The sequence below is a fragment of the Strigops habroptila genome, chromosome 9 (genome assembly GCF_004027225.2).
Source record: "Strigops habroptila isolate Jane chromosome 9, bStrHab1.2.pri, whole genome shotgun sequence".
Taxonomy (NCBI): Eukaryota; Metazoa; Chordata; class Aves; order Psittaciformes; family Psittacidae; genus Strigops; species Strigops habroptila.
The window spans coordinates 5,914,747-5,930,051 of NC_044285.2; the positions used below are offsets into that span (position 1 = coordinate 5,914,747).

Consider the following 15,305-nt stretch of genomic DNA (forward strand, 5'->3'; position numbering starts at 1 on the left):
CCACTGGGAATTACCGAAGGAAAAAAAAAACCATGTAAATCCTTAAAACAGTAAGGATCAGGCTGATGCAGCTTGAAACATCAGTTAGGTCCGCCTTTGACCTGTGTTTGACTGAGAGATGTGCACATCCTGAACTCCTAAACCTCTCTTGTATCCTATGTGTGTGTAGCACTCAGTGCTACATCCAAGTTCTGCTACAGTGGGTATAAGTGACACTGGCACAAGCTGCTAATAATCACGGAACCTGCAAGCTGAGCCTTTGCAGTGCCATGCACTACTCAGATGTGCAGCTACTGCAAGCTAAGCCCTGTAATGTAGCAGCTTGGCAAGGGAATAGTTTCCCTTTTATCTCTTATTAAAGGGGATCAGGTGTTTGCCCATGAGAACTGCACTCTAAGCTACATGCCTTTTTTTCTTTTTTTTTCCTGGAATATGCCCATAAACTAGATATGTGTCTGTTTAAATAAGCATAAAATTATGAGTATCCTGCAGCAAAATGAGACAGCAGCATTCAAGAGCAATGTGGATGAAAAAGCCCATTCTTTTCCCCTTCCGTGACTTTGGTGGTGAATTTTGAGCCTGTTGAGAATATTCAAGGACACAGAAGAAGGGTCCCTACAGTTGGCAAAGCCTTTTTAGAACAACTTTTTCAATGTATTTGGTCAGCAAGTAGCAGTATAAATTATGTGATTTGTATTTACGTGCATGTATAACCTCCCCAGGATGTTGGCAGCTTACTAGGTTAAGGAGCAGCATCTCTCCCCAGGTTTGACAGTACACCCTCTGCTTTTCCAGTCAGCAGAGAGGACTTTGCTATTCTCTGAGTCAAAACCAGTGTTATTAGTTGCAGGCTGCAGGATTCTCCCGTTCTCAAGCCTTCTTATTTTAAAGCCTTTCGTTTCCCGAGACAGCTGCAAGGTGTCCCTTCAAGGATTTTGCTTTTTTGATTTATACTTTTATACGCTCGAATCTCAATTGAGATATCCCAGCCTCATTCCATTTCTGACCTTACACTATCAAACCGGACTGACCCTCCATTTCTCAGGGCTGGGCTGGATTCCAAGCCAGGTTATGGAAGCGCTGGGGCAGAGTTGCAGAGCAACCCATCAACTGAATCCCAAGGAGACACTTCACACGGACTGGCTGCCGGCCGCACGAGCCCGCTCAACTCTCCACCCTTTGAACTCCTGACTCCACTCTTGTTTTTAACACAGGGTTTGCTTTGGGTTCACTTTGTTTTGCTGAGAAAATCCTGTCTGCCCTGAGCACGGCGACCCCGCAGATGGCATGGAAGTGGATGACACGGGACCGAGATCTGCAGACAACACTGAAAATTGTCACCATTCTTGTTGAAAAAACAGCAATTTCGGTTAGGAGTGAGCTTGTTGGTTGGCAGTGAGTCAGAGTTCCTGAGGGCCAGGCACCTGCTTCTGGTCATTGTTCTCCTTCTACCACACCTGTAAGCATGAGGATATCCAGGTATTCGATACCCTCCAACTTCAGCCAAGAAGATCCAGTCTGCACCAAGGCAACATACAGGGGCTGACACTTTTGTGTCATGAATCTGCATGTGAAACACACCCAAACGAAATAAATACCTTCTCATTACATCATTTTTTGTCTTTAAAAAGGGAGGAAAAAAGCTAAAAACCATAGACACTTTACAGCAATAACCTTATTCCTGACTGTCAGGCTTAGACTGAAAAACTGCAGCTGCCATGTAAAGCTCCTACCAAAAATCCTTTCGCTCTCAGAAAGCCCCTGTTCTGCTCTGCACAAGACACTTCATTCAAATGAATGCCTTTAAAAAGATCAGTAGAAGTCAGAGAAAAGCAACTTTTATTCAGGAGAAACTGAGGCAATTTGAGCCCGTATAGGCTGGATTAGCGTCCAGCTTGAAAGTCAATGAAATAAAACTCTAAACAGCCCTTAGTACTTGCTTAAATAATAAAGAGGGGAAAAAAGTCCCAGAGGTTTTAAAGCTGGAGGTCTATAAAATCTCTATTCCTGTCCTATTCAAGAGCCACCCTTAGCTGCTGCTGATGAGAGCAAAATTGGGAGCAAATAATACTACCATCCTCCTTCCTCAATAATGTCTTTAAAACATATAAGTGCCAGTTGAATTAGCCTATTTATAAGACTTCTTTTTTCCCCCGACTGTAAACTCCTAATGACTCTCCGTTACACAATGCAATTCAATATGACTCAAGCTTCCAGGGGTCTTGATCCCCTCTAGATAGTGTACCACAAAAGTGATTTATAAACTACAGTCTGAGAAAGTCACAGAGACTGAAGTGATTTGAGAAAATAGTTCAGGCTTGTAAGTGAATACAAGTGCTATGAATTCCAATGACAGAATAATACCCCCTCCCCAAATCTTTTCCTAGCCTCATTTCGTATGACAGAGAAAAAGGTAGTGTTGAATCAAAGGGAGGGGGGAATAAAAAAGCCCAAAGGGGATAAGAAAATGGAGAGCTGTATGGTGAGGGCTAATCAGGCATACACCAAAGTAAGCTTTTTTCCCTTAGTATGAAAAAGTGTAATGAGAGCCTGTTTGCATTGCAGATCATATCTGTGAAACTGAGCAATTTTGAATGGAGCACTCCGGCTGAAGGAGGCAGGGAAAGAGGTAATAAAAGCAGAGACCACTGATAAGCTGAACTCCGATATCAGGTGTATCATTGGAGGAGGAAAATACATATTTGTCATCCTTTCCTTCCCCCCTTCCCAAACAAGTGGGCAGTAAATCTATATTCTTGTATTTTCTTTTCTTGAGAAGGGCTCTGTATCTCAAAAGTTATTTTGGATCGAATGGGGTTGAAAAAAGAAAGAAAGAATCCCTAAGCACGCAGTTCCTTCTTGCAACACAGATTTTCCTATCCAGATTTCAAAAAGGGGCTGTTATTTTGGAGTCTGTTCCCTTCCCCCTCCCCTTATTGCCTCTCCCTGTCTTTCATACCGAGGCATTTGGTCTAAAGACAGCCAGGGAGCTAAATATATATTAATTAGAACTCTTGAGGCTGCCATCAATGAGATACAATTATCCCAAACTGTTGCTATTACAGGCTCTGATAGCTTCATTTAAATTCCTGAATAAAACATGAAATATCTTTAATGAGAAATGAATATAGTTGTCAGGAGGGAGTAGTTGTGATATTGTTACTAGTTGAGATATAGAAGATGAAGACATAATATGAATACCTTCGACTTTATATAAAAATGATGGCTGTTAGCAAAAGACAGATCCTCCTTCAGAGACTTCATTTAGGCTGCATATCAAAAAACATACAAAACAGCAACATATCTCTTGCAAGGAAACTGCTATCCAAGAGGCAGCTGGGACCACTGTCTTGGAGCAAACTGTGTCTGTTACAAGGCGTAAAAAACTCCTCACCATTTAGGTGAATGTAAACAAATCATGTGAAGCACAATGAAGTATTCCCGTTGTCTTGTTACTCAAGAGCTGACAAGGGGATTCAGTGTGGAAAATGCTCCCTCCACCACTCAACTGCCCATTCCCTGGTTTTTCTTTCTTCTCTTTATTTATTTATTATTTTTAAGACAAATGCCAATGAGGGAGCAAAGACTCGCTTCTCCCTCCCCTTCAAGGCAACTGAAAGACACAAGGCCAGGCCAGCAAAGAACAGTGCTTTAAATCACACTGTCAGGGATACAGGAGCTGCAGCACCTCTTCATTTCTCCGCAGCTGCTTGATGGACTGCACTAGTCGTACTAAAAATTCACCCTTGAGCTCCAGCGGAGGTCTCCTCACCTACTATTATTTGACTGGATTTACAATGACGCAGCTCCTTTATTTGTCCCTTTTTAGCTTAAAGTGAGCTCCTCTACACATTTAAGACAAAGCTCTCCATTGTGGCATCACTGCCGAAAAGTGGCTGATGCTGGGGTGGAGCATGGCAGCTATTTAACAGCATGTTCCATCACTTATATTTCAGTATAGGTCGCAAAGTGAAGATGATTATCATACTAATTGAAAGGGCATGGGAAACGGTAAGGAGGCAGAACATAATTATCCAAACTGGAAATTGCCAGGTCGTTCCCATTCTTGTGGGATCCTCTAGTGACCACAGAGAATGGTCAGGACCTCAATTTAAAGTCTCAGCACAAGTTTGTATCAAGCATTTTTACATTAAATCAATTAATATGTCTGTCCTGAATATTATTTTTTTGAGATACTTGGAGTGTGGTGGCTCAGCTTCTCTACAAGCATTGGTTTGCCCATAGTCTCCAGACACAGAGACAGAAAATTATCTCAGGGATACAATTCAATTTCTCTTAATCAACACCTCTTTGCTTCATAGAGTAAAGCACGTTTAATCCATTTAGAGTTCGTTGTCAAGGAATACACACTCTGATTAATATTTTCCTGAAGATGCTTATGCATGACAGTATAATAAATTAAACAAAGGAAGTGAAGGAGTGAAGAGTTCCTAATTGCCTCTGCCAGACTGGACCAGAAAAGACACCGCCATGGATACTGTTTCTTACACCTGATCATCCAGGGAGATGCCAGCTTCAAGACAAGACCTTATAAAAGGTAAAGGAAATTCATGTATCTAATGTGTCTTCTATTCTTGGCAGCTCACGGTGCTGTCTAAGGATGCTACAGTTATAGCAATGAATTTCTCCTTGGGGGTCAATAGGAAATTCAAAACTGGGTCTCAAAAGTTGCCCTTCCAGAAATGGATCAAAACTAACTGGCAAGTTCCTAAGATGAGAGAAGAGTTGTCTGAGGTACCATAAAGCTTATTCTGCCCTTGTGTTTGCATTTTTGGGGGCTTGAAAGCTCAAAAGCTGAAACATTTGAATTCTCACCCCAGGATGTGAAATGAGCTACAATTCAACCCTCCAAAACTGGCCACAAAAGACCTTGGAAATATATAAGTACAGTTACAGGACCAAAAGTACAATACAACCTGAACCACAATAAAACCATGAGTAAAATACAAATACCTGAATGTCAACCTAAATATTTATGCCACATTCACATTCCTTAGATTTATGTGAATAATAACCATTCCAGGGATCAAAAGTCAAGCTTAAGGTGAAATATTGCAGCCCAAAAGCAAAAAGGTTGTATTAACAAGTGAGTCCTTTTCTTTTATGGCAATTTTGGGATCCCCTTGAGATAGTCAAACTTGCTGAAGCAAACATTAGCCCCTCACTGCATAAGTCATCCTTAAGCAACAGAATTAAAGACCTCGGAGCCTGACACCATGAATGTCAAGTGCAATTTACAGCCCTAGAATCCACAGAACCAGAGCGATATTCAATTATACTCATTTTATTTATGTAGTTTATTTCCTCCAAAAATTAATTTTATGTTCCTAAAAATTGCTGGGTTAATAGCTGCAGTAACTGAACCCATCCATCAGCACAGAATATACAATACAAACAGTGACTCCGCAGATTTTTTCCCTCTCTACTGTTTGTTTTAAAGCAGGATTCAAAGTGAGCACGTCTGGAGAGTGACAGAATTCTCCAGAGACACATTCAATATTTTTACCCTTTTCTGAAACAACGCCTACGATGTCAACCAGCTATGACTGGTTGAAGTGGGGATATTCCTGTGGGGAGCAGGCATTTTTTCCATGAGGCATTTGACAGCAACGACTTTTTGATAGGCCCCTTCCAGTTGTTCAAATCTTAATCTGTAGTTAAAAGGGGAAAAAAAGAAGAAAAAAATATATTATTAACCAAAAAGATGGATATTTACCTCAAAATCTCAAGTTAACTTCTCCCTTCAAATAGGTTTAACCCAAACGCTCCCTCTTTTTCCTCATCCCAGGTGCTCCCCTTGGCAGGACAGCCTCACAGCACTGCTGTGTTTGGATCCTCGCAGGTTTAGGGCTTGTTCCTGCTGTGCCCTGGGCAAGGCAGGGAAGTTTTCTAGGAGAAAGCTTCAACCATGTACATGAGAAAAAAAGAGAATCTAGAGTGGCTGGGCTGTGACACTGGGAACTCAAAGGATGCGGTGGATATAAAAGCTAAGATACACAAGCTATATCTTACAGTAGCAAATCTGAGAGCTTACCATTGGGCTTGGTAGAAATAATTAATTAATGTGTGCTATTTGTACCAAAATTTTACCTTCAGATATCCTCAATAATCAAACTTCTCCCCCTCCTTCTTTCACCCCTTGCAACTCTTCCCAAATTCACCCCTTGCTCCTGGGGCACGCTGCGCTGGAAGGAGTGGGCAGAGCAGACAGCTTATGCTCAGATAAGACACACACCTTTGGCCTCATTTCAGCAAGATGTTGCTTTTCTTCTCTTTTTTCCCATTGTTCTCTTAATTTTTAAAATATAAGCCCTTTGACTGAAGGTACCTGTTTGTTCCTATATCCTGAGAAACCTCACAACAAAGCACTCAGAATTACTTATTGTTACGGCTTGGGAACAAGATTACATCTCTAACTTTATAAAGCAGCAGCAACATTTGCCACTAAATACAAATGATTTTAATAATCAGCATTATATTTGCTTCTTTCAGCAGGGTGCCTTGTCATTACTTTAACGATAATAATACCCGCTTTTCATTTGCTAAGTGTTATTATGATTATTATTCAGAAGCTTTACTATAATTAACTAACTGAGCCTCACAACAGCCCTGTGAGTCAGGTAAAGAAAGAATTACAACTCCCTTATTTTTCACCTGGAATCGTGGCCATGGGGAAGCTAAGTATTGTAGCACAGAGGAAGCTGGATTAAAACCAGCTTTTCTTGCCTCGAAATCCCATACACAACCCGCACTTTGAATTGTCTGCCTCCAGTTCACCATCTAGCGCTGTTGTCAATGCATATTCACTAAGATGACATTTTGGAGAGTCAGGAGAAAAAAAGAGAAGGAAGAAAAGATGTGGCAATCCCTAACAATACCTCGCCACCTTGCGCTCTGCAGTTTAACAACCTCCTTTGGCAAATCCTGCTCCCGGCTGGTGTCAGTTCCTGAATCCTGAGCACTCATGCTCAGCGTGTGCATTACACACATCTGTATCTATACAGGCGACAGCTTTTGTCTATAATAGCCACCTGTGAGACCAGGGGAGAGGCATTAAAAATTAAAGAACTGCAGAGTAGATTGGAAGCCAATCTTGGGTTTATAGACAGGGAAGCGTTTGACAGGTGGTCTCTGCGAAAGAAGTGGCCTTAGAGACACATTTCTCTTGATTTTATTTTTTAATTAACTTTTATTCTCAGTATTACCATGCCCTCCCCACACACACACTTCCTTTCCTCCTCTTTTCCAGCCTGAAATGCTGTTTAACACACCAGACTCTCACCACAGTGCAATTATAGGTACTTTCAGCATTGCAGTCCAGCTGGGATGTTTTAAAGATCTTCTATCTATATCCTAATGCTAGCCATTCACCCAACAAGCCCACAGAGCTTGATATACACACATAGTCAAACCACAGTGCTTATCAGCAAATTAAGGAAAAAGGGTTGTCCTGTAACTTACTACAGTGACATGTCCAGCAAAGCCTGTAATTGCAGGTGCCACTCGGTGATGAGTAGCAATCCAAGCCCTGGGTCAAGCATGTGCCTGTTAAGCTCTTCCACATGTGCCATTCAGGCCCTTCCTGTTTGGGTTTCATGTACTGGTTTTACACCTCTTGCCTCACATAAAACCAGATGACCTTAGAGAGACCAGGAGGGCCATCTTCATCACTGTCTATAGCGTAGACTTCACCTCCTGCCATAAAAACGCTTCCTCACCTTCCCTCCCGCTCACCCCTGGCATTCCTGCTTTCAAGTTAATTGGAATAACACATCTGCAGCCAAACAACAGAAACCAGTGCATCTCCTCCAGACCCCCCCACTCGCTTCCCACCCCCTCCCCCTGGCTTTGCTTCATTGACTCCTCCAAACCCACCACATTTAGATGGGAGCACTTAACCTTCTGCAGAATCTCTTTATGCTCCATTTTCCTTTCCATTAGGAAGGAGATGAAAGCAAGCAGAGGATGCTTTTGTACAGCTGCTGTTGCTGCCAGCAGATATGCTCCCTCAAGTCTAGATGTGCTTTATGTGTGAGGGGTTTTGGTGTGGAAGGGAGGTATGGAGGAAGCTTAAGCAATGCTGAGTTTAAGCCAAAGGCAATGGTTTATACCCAAATCAGAATAATTTGTACTTGTGCTGTTCTCCACTTTCTTAACAGAGACTCTGCTAGACAAACCTGCTGGACTTGCAGTATTTTGTTTCTGATTTTCCAATTTCTGTGCAAGCATAACAAGGCAAGACTCAAACTGAGACTAACTGTAGGCCTTTACAACCTGAGGAAAAGATCCTTTATGAGGCTGCTTAGCTTTACTCACTGCTTTACTCCCAGATTGAAAATTACTTCTGTGGGGGTTTTTTTCCTAAGAATTCATTCATGGCAACAAAGGGAAAATATATATATTTTGAAATCCACTTTCTAAATACATAACAATAATTTTAAAAGATAAATACAAAAATTAGAATGTTGAGAGTAGAAGATACTGTTCATGCAACTGGTGAGCACCAGGTTCACGTATATTCCCTGAAGACCACGTTGCATTCCACTGATAACCAGTACTGAGCCAAAGCTTGGGAAGATCCAAGTGCAGGAATACTGGCTCTAACAAAAACCATCTAGATTTTGTCCTCCTAGGAAACATTTCACCCATCACAAAAATGCAAGCAGATCTGGGGTAGGCAGCACCTAAGGGAAGTGAAGAGTTTTTTCTGCAGCTGAACTGCGGGATGTATTTGAGATAAGAAGATCCTGTTTGGAAGCTGTTCAGTCCCGTGCCTACTCGTCCTTATATTCTGTGCTTTAAAGCGTGCCTAGTTGTAACCTCTTTTCCACCTCAGAGTGGAAGAAGGAAAATGGTGTGGGGATGAGCAGGGGGTTAGCTCAGGACTTGAGTTTTCCCAGTTCAGCACCTTGCTCTGCACAGACTTTGTGTATGGCTTGGGGCAAGTCACTTAAACTCAATTTCCCAACTCACAGTATTATTGCAAGTGCAAATACTGCCAGGGCAGGGAGGAACCTGAAAGAAGCAGTGAGACCAGAGCAGCAGCAAACACTACCATTTATAATGGATTGGGAGGAAAATGTCCCCCATTCCCTGGTACGCAATGCAAATGAGCTCAAGATGATATTAACAAAGCTATAGAATATCCAGGCTTTGGAAAGGCACTTTTCAGTTAAATATTTCAGGCAGGCATGGGGGGACCTCTGCGAGCAGGGCAGTCAGAGGGGACCCATCTCTACATGAGGGTCGGTCCACAAGCAAACCACTTTAGTGGCTTGCCCAGCTCTGACAACAACAGTCACTCTTCTCTCCTTAGTGCCATCAGGACCAGATCAAAGCCACATGAATTTCTGTCTTTCTGTCCCTTCCCTTACTGCACCAGAGGCTCAGAAAGGCTGGCTCTGGCTTACCAGTCTCATTGTATTAGCTTGATAAACCACCCACTTACCTATAACTCAACAGACTGTAAAAATCCTTGTGGCTATTGCACAATAAGGAGAATAAATAATAATACGCCTTAACAAGCATCAGTTGAAATACTCAGAATTCGATGGACCCAGTGATAAACAACATATTTACTTTCCCGGGAATGCAGACAAACTAATCAGATTTAGTTGGCAGCTATGAAAACACAACCAATGGGAGGCTCAGCGCCGGCTCGCACAATCCTTGCTAACACAGAGGTGCATGAAAGCAAAGGACATTAAAAAGATATCGTATCGTGGTGTCCCTGTGCTGAATGCAATGCCCTGGCATGCTGACAGCTGGCTGGCAGCTTTCCAGCCCTGGGAAGGGGGATACTGGTTTGCACAGCCCAGACAGCAGTTTAACCTGAGGGTCAGAGGGCAGTCAGGCGTTATCTACCGACTGGGCGCATTTCCTCCGCATCTGTGACTTCGATATTCCCGAAAAGACACTGACAGCAGGATGAGAGCTAATGGGAGCTCCTCTGGTATTTAGAAATTTAAAGGCCCACATTCATTTTTAATGACCTTGGAAACTCACTTTAAAGGAAAAAAAATAAATAAATACCTGCACAAAAACAAACAGTCAAAAGCAATTTACATTGTGTGAGAGAAAGAAAATTACTTTTAGCCTTCCCTACCTGATTTTTCAGGACTTCTAGCTGTTGGACAAGGAGAGGATTGCTGTGTGCTTTTGTTAACTAAAGTGTAATTTTCAGGATAACATTCTGACTATGAGATGAATTGTACTGTTGTGCCTTGGATGTGCACTATTAAACTTTTATCACACAGGGTGAAAATAATTCCTACCTTACTAAAGGTAAAAACCATCATTATCTCCTCCCTGTTCTTCAGCACAGGTAGGGTTTGACAGACCCTCGTCAGTCTGCATGAGGTGTAGGGCTAGTTTTTGAGCTAAGTACTTATTTAGCACATCCCTGAGATGTTTTAAAACCACTCTTGGTTTCCAGCTGTCTTGGAGGTGCCAATGCTGTATAAATTGGAGCAGCCTTAAATCTGATCACATTTATGTTGCCTGCAAATCCAGCATGTAGCTCTCCAATACCTCACAGCCAGGCAAGCAGACAGGGTCCTTGATTAGGTCCTATATGCCCATCCAATACCAGGATGGAGTAAGCAGAGATGTCAGTAGAGGCCTTCATCATTGCCAGTGATTCTCTGCCGGTGGGTGCCCCAGGTAACCACCCTCCCATCAGAATGGCCTCTTTGCATCAGCCAGGGCTGCCAAGCAGCCACTGCTCCTCCAGACCACAGGGCCAAGGTCTGTCAACAGAGATAAAATAAAGCCATGTGCAATTACCCTGGTACAGTTGAGCTTGTTTAATCGATTGCGCTACAGCATTAATTCCAAAGTAATGCAGCCATGGATGGAGCCAAGATGACTGTCTCCAGCATAGGGCTCTCCGATGTTTCCAGGTGTACTGCAATTTAACCTCTTTTCTTTTGTTATCTTTTAAGATGATGAAATCCAAACACTAACTGATTGCAACTATTAATGGACCAGAGAGTTTTTCCCACGTGCTTAGTTAATTGTTATAGAGATCTCATGAAAAAATAGTGACCAGAAGACACATCATAAGGACTTTTTTGCCAATTCTTATGAGTCAGTGATATTTACTGACTCCTTCCCACTCATATCACAAAACTGTCTCTACAATTAACATCTTTACTGGCATCCTCTGTGGAGGGATAGCCAACACCAGCATACCCTCTGCATTTTAAAGATGACAGAGATCGATGAGGTCATTTTCCCATTCCTCATGTCATTTCCCTCCCCATCTCCAAGGCTGGTCCTTTGGAGAATATCCTAATGGGGGTTTTGTCTAGACAACCCTTTAATTGACTCTAGCGACAGGACTTCCTCCATTTCTCCAGGGAGATCATTCCACCGACCAACAGACCTCACTGCCAGGAAATGTTTCCTGATATTGACCCTACCTCCTCCTTCCTCAATGTCATGCCAGGAGCTGCACTTAGTTAATGTTATGTACAACCAGAGCTGTACATCCCATCCATCTCAACAATGGACCACATTTGGACCACACTTCCACCAGTCCTTCCATTTGTTGAGTTGTTAAACTTTTTTCCTTTCAAAGCCCTAGATAAAAATAATGATTTTCATTTACTCCCTTCCCTGCACATTAACTTGATTAGCTTATGGAAAAGAGTTTTGATAGTGGTGGCAGAGGGAATACAACCTTTTGGGAAGCCATGAAAAACAATTAATCACATGCTTTTAATTTACTACAGGGACAAAAAAATGCTTACATGTTTTCTTCAATAAATTCAAAATCCAGAATCTAGGAGAATGACTTTTCAAATGATTGTTTCAAAAGAAATCACTTTAGATTCATTTACTGTCAGGGTAATCACATAAACAGTGAACAACAGGTTAATAAGGTAGTAATAGACATATTAATAATGAGTAAATCAATTGTTATGGACTGTTCAATACTGTGCTTATTAGCCAGGTTTATATTCATCTATGCTACCAGAACTGATGAGCTTTAAATAATCTATAACATGTTATTCATGACTTGAGTATTCTTCTCTATTAATAATTTACTAACACTTTATAAACTATTCATAATTGCATCCTTCAAATAAAAACATGATCTTAGATTCAAAAGTGAATGATAACTTGGGACAGTCTCTAATGTTCTAAACTGGTGACACACATGAAATCACCATGGAGCTGCTGAAGCACCATCTGAGCAATCCACACAGTCCCCATAATTCGCTTCAACTGATTTTGTGGCTCTTAGGAAACCTGATAGGCAACAAGAACTGGCTTGTAAGTTTGCAAAACTCAGTAGCAAAAGATGCCAGCGCATAACCTACACTCACTGTGTTTGAAAATCCCTTTTCAGCTGCTGATTTGGAGCCACATTGGGAACAAAACTAAGAGGGGATCACCTAGACTATCATTGTACTGGTGGTGGTATTATTATTATTATTATTAAATTGCCACTTCTCTTCATCTTACCAGTTCCATCCAGGCACAGAAACAACCCCTGCTCTGCTCAAGCCAAGACGCGCTGAAAATGGCCGAAGAGGCGCCAAGAACAAATGGAGTAGTAAGACTTTATCAACCAGCAAAAGTCAGTGGTACTCTGGCTTCCTCAAAGTGGAATTGCTGCAGCTGTACTCTTTCAAAGAGCCATCAAGTCCTGGAAAAAGGAGTGTCAAAGTCTTGGGATAATGTAATTCATTAAATGCCACAGAAGAAAGAATCTGGTTTATTGGTCAGCCAAGGAATAACTAGACTGCACTAGGAGAGGTAGTTTTGGTAAAAACAAAAAAAATGGTATGAATATTCAAAGCACTGATAAAAAAATTGTGGAAATATTTCATCTAGTTTTGGTGCCATATTTAAGAACAGAAACCTTACTGGGACAAGTGCAGCGAAGGATATAAATATGTGATAGGAATGGAATGGCTCCCGCATGAAGAGGTTAAGGGACTTTGTGAGGCCAGAGGAACAGTAAAGAAAGAAATTATTTAAATTGAAGGACACTATTGGAACAAGATCAGTTAATTATAGATAAATACAAATACAAATAATTATAAATAAACTTAACATGAAAACTGAAGTGCCAGTATTGATTATTTGAGTATTGAAACCCTGTTACGTCTTTCTAAAATTAAGCAGTTATAATAAGGAATCTGAACTGGAATTTGATAAGACTTTGAAAGGGATTGTATTGCCAAGGAGACATGAATCCTGTGTGCCAGCACATCCCCAAAGGTTTGAAAAGGGACTGGATTACTTTTTATTTGCATTGTATCTATCTTATGCATCAGGTTCTGTGGTTACTTCTGGAGAGCAAGAAGGATTTATCCCCTCCTCACCCTTTTTGTCTTCTGAGAGGCATATGGGTGTTTGCCTGGGTTCAGTTTTGGCCTTTCTTTGAAGTATTGCCAATTGGCCATCATGAGGAACAGGGTGTGGAAAGATGCGGTGATATACTTACAGATCCACATGTCCCCAGCTTAGATGAAGGCTCAAACTGATGGATGAACTCCTGGGAGATGAATAAAGTTTGCTGAATATACCTAGATAACATAAACATGCTTTATTTCTTTAGATAACTCAATAGTACAACATATGAGTGATGGGTAAAAAAGAAAATGGAAAGAAAATTCTTCTGGGTATTTGTACTACCTAGATTTGATTTTGAACTCAATCCCCACATGCTTGCTAGATGGTCTGTCTTAGTTTGTGTCTGAATGACCTTTGAAGGCTTGAATATCCTGGACCCTTTTGAATGAAGTTTGGAGCTGCAATTCTCCCTCTCTGGAGGAAAAAGAACTTCAGAGAGAGCTGGAACAGAAGAAGGATTTGTTACTGCTTGTAGATTGAGTGATTTATCCAGTGTGGAAACAGCGACGAAAATTCCTGTTTCCCCAGAACAAGTCTGAATGGTGGAGAAAATTAGACAACTTTTTTCAATAAAGTTCCCCCCACCCCCCCGCTTAATTACTGTTATTGCCAGCTCAGCCCCATCACTCGACTACACTGAGGAGATTAACTTTTCTTTTTCTCTCTGCAAAGTACTTTCTAACAATACTTATTAATTTTGCCGGAGGAGTGGTCCAAGTAACTGGAGTGTTCTCCTGTTCTGTCCTCCCACACACAACTCAATCTTCCTCTGTGCTCACTGAGGAACAGCAGCCTCCTCTTTCATACGTCTGTGCTATAAGTGGAAAGAGGATTTGACTTGAAGGGACACTGACAACTGGTTTAAAATCTTGAGTTAATTTGTTGTCAAAGTAATTTTTTTTTAATACAATTTGGGGTTTTCTTTTGAGTGATGAGAGCGCGAGGGATCTGTAAATGAAGGAGAATTAATTATTCCCAGCCATTACTGAAAATACAAACACAACCAGGTTGCGTTGCAGCTAATGAAATTGATTTTAAACAAAAGTGAACCTGACCATTCGCATTTCATCTTGTCCTCTGTGGTGCTGACAGCAGCCCTTCTCTGAGGCAGGCTGCCTTCTCCAAACTTCACTTCTCATTCTACAGAATTTAGTATTAATCTGGCCACTTTTAGAGAAAGCTAAAAGACAACCCTATTTGCTCAGACCGTCTCAACTGATAAAGTCTGGTTTCCCAACTGATTGGGAAAACATATGGGGGTGACAAGCTTTTGCCTTGTAGAGATCTTCATGTTTAAATCTTTAAATTCTCAGCTTTCTCTTACCACCCCTGTTTCTACCTTTAAGGAGACACAACTTCACCAAATCTGAAATTTAGGAGCTGAACAGAAAACTCAAACTTTTGTCTTCCCAAAAGCCTTTCTAAAACATTTCTGGCACTTCTTTCTTAATCTGCCACTTGACATTATTCCTTTCCTGCTAAAAGATGCTAGGATATAACTTTTGTTGTTGTTTGTTTTTAATGAAAAACATACTATTAGATCCATTTGCATAGAAAACCAACACAGCAGTAAAGACAGGGTAGGGGGTTGCTAAATGCTGATGAGAGCTGAGGCATATTAACCAGGAATAAATGTGCTGCTCTACTCTCTGGCTTTGAAATCACTGCTAAAAGGCTTCAAACCCTTTCTCTCACGGCCTATAACGTACACAGAGTGGTGCAGAGAAATGTAATTAACTCCACCTCAGCTCTTCCCTGCCTCTGTAGCTGCTCTAGGAAGGATTGTGTGAGACTGATTCAGAGTTATTCTGTTAACAGAAAAAAAATCATGGGTAAATGAAATGTCTGCTGGCATGTGTTTCCAGCCCCACTGTGTCTCTTCAGACCACAAAGAGACACAAATCCCAATTCAGGGG

The 15,305-nt window shown here is 41.4% G+C and overlaps 1 long non-coding RNA gene across 1 annotated transcript; it reads right to left on the reverse strand.

The window, feature by feature from the left end:
* Positions 1–5,334: 5,334 nt before the first annotated feature.
* LOC115612767 lies at positions 5,335–14,820 on the reverse strand. The gene is made up of 4 exons (XR_003993147.1): positions 13,672–14,820; positions 13,481–13,562; positions 12,493–12,676; positions 5,335–5,672 (listed from the first exon to the last, which is right to left on the reverse strand). It is a non-coding gene; the product is annotated as an uncharacterized LOC115612767 (long non-coding RNA).
* Positions 14,821–15,305: the final 485 nt, after the last annotated feature.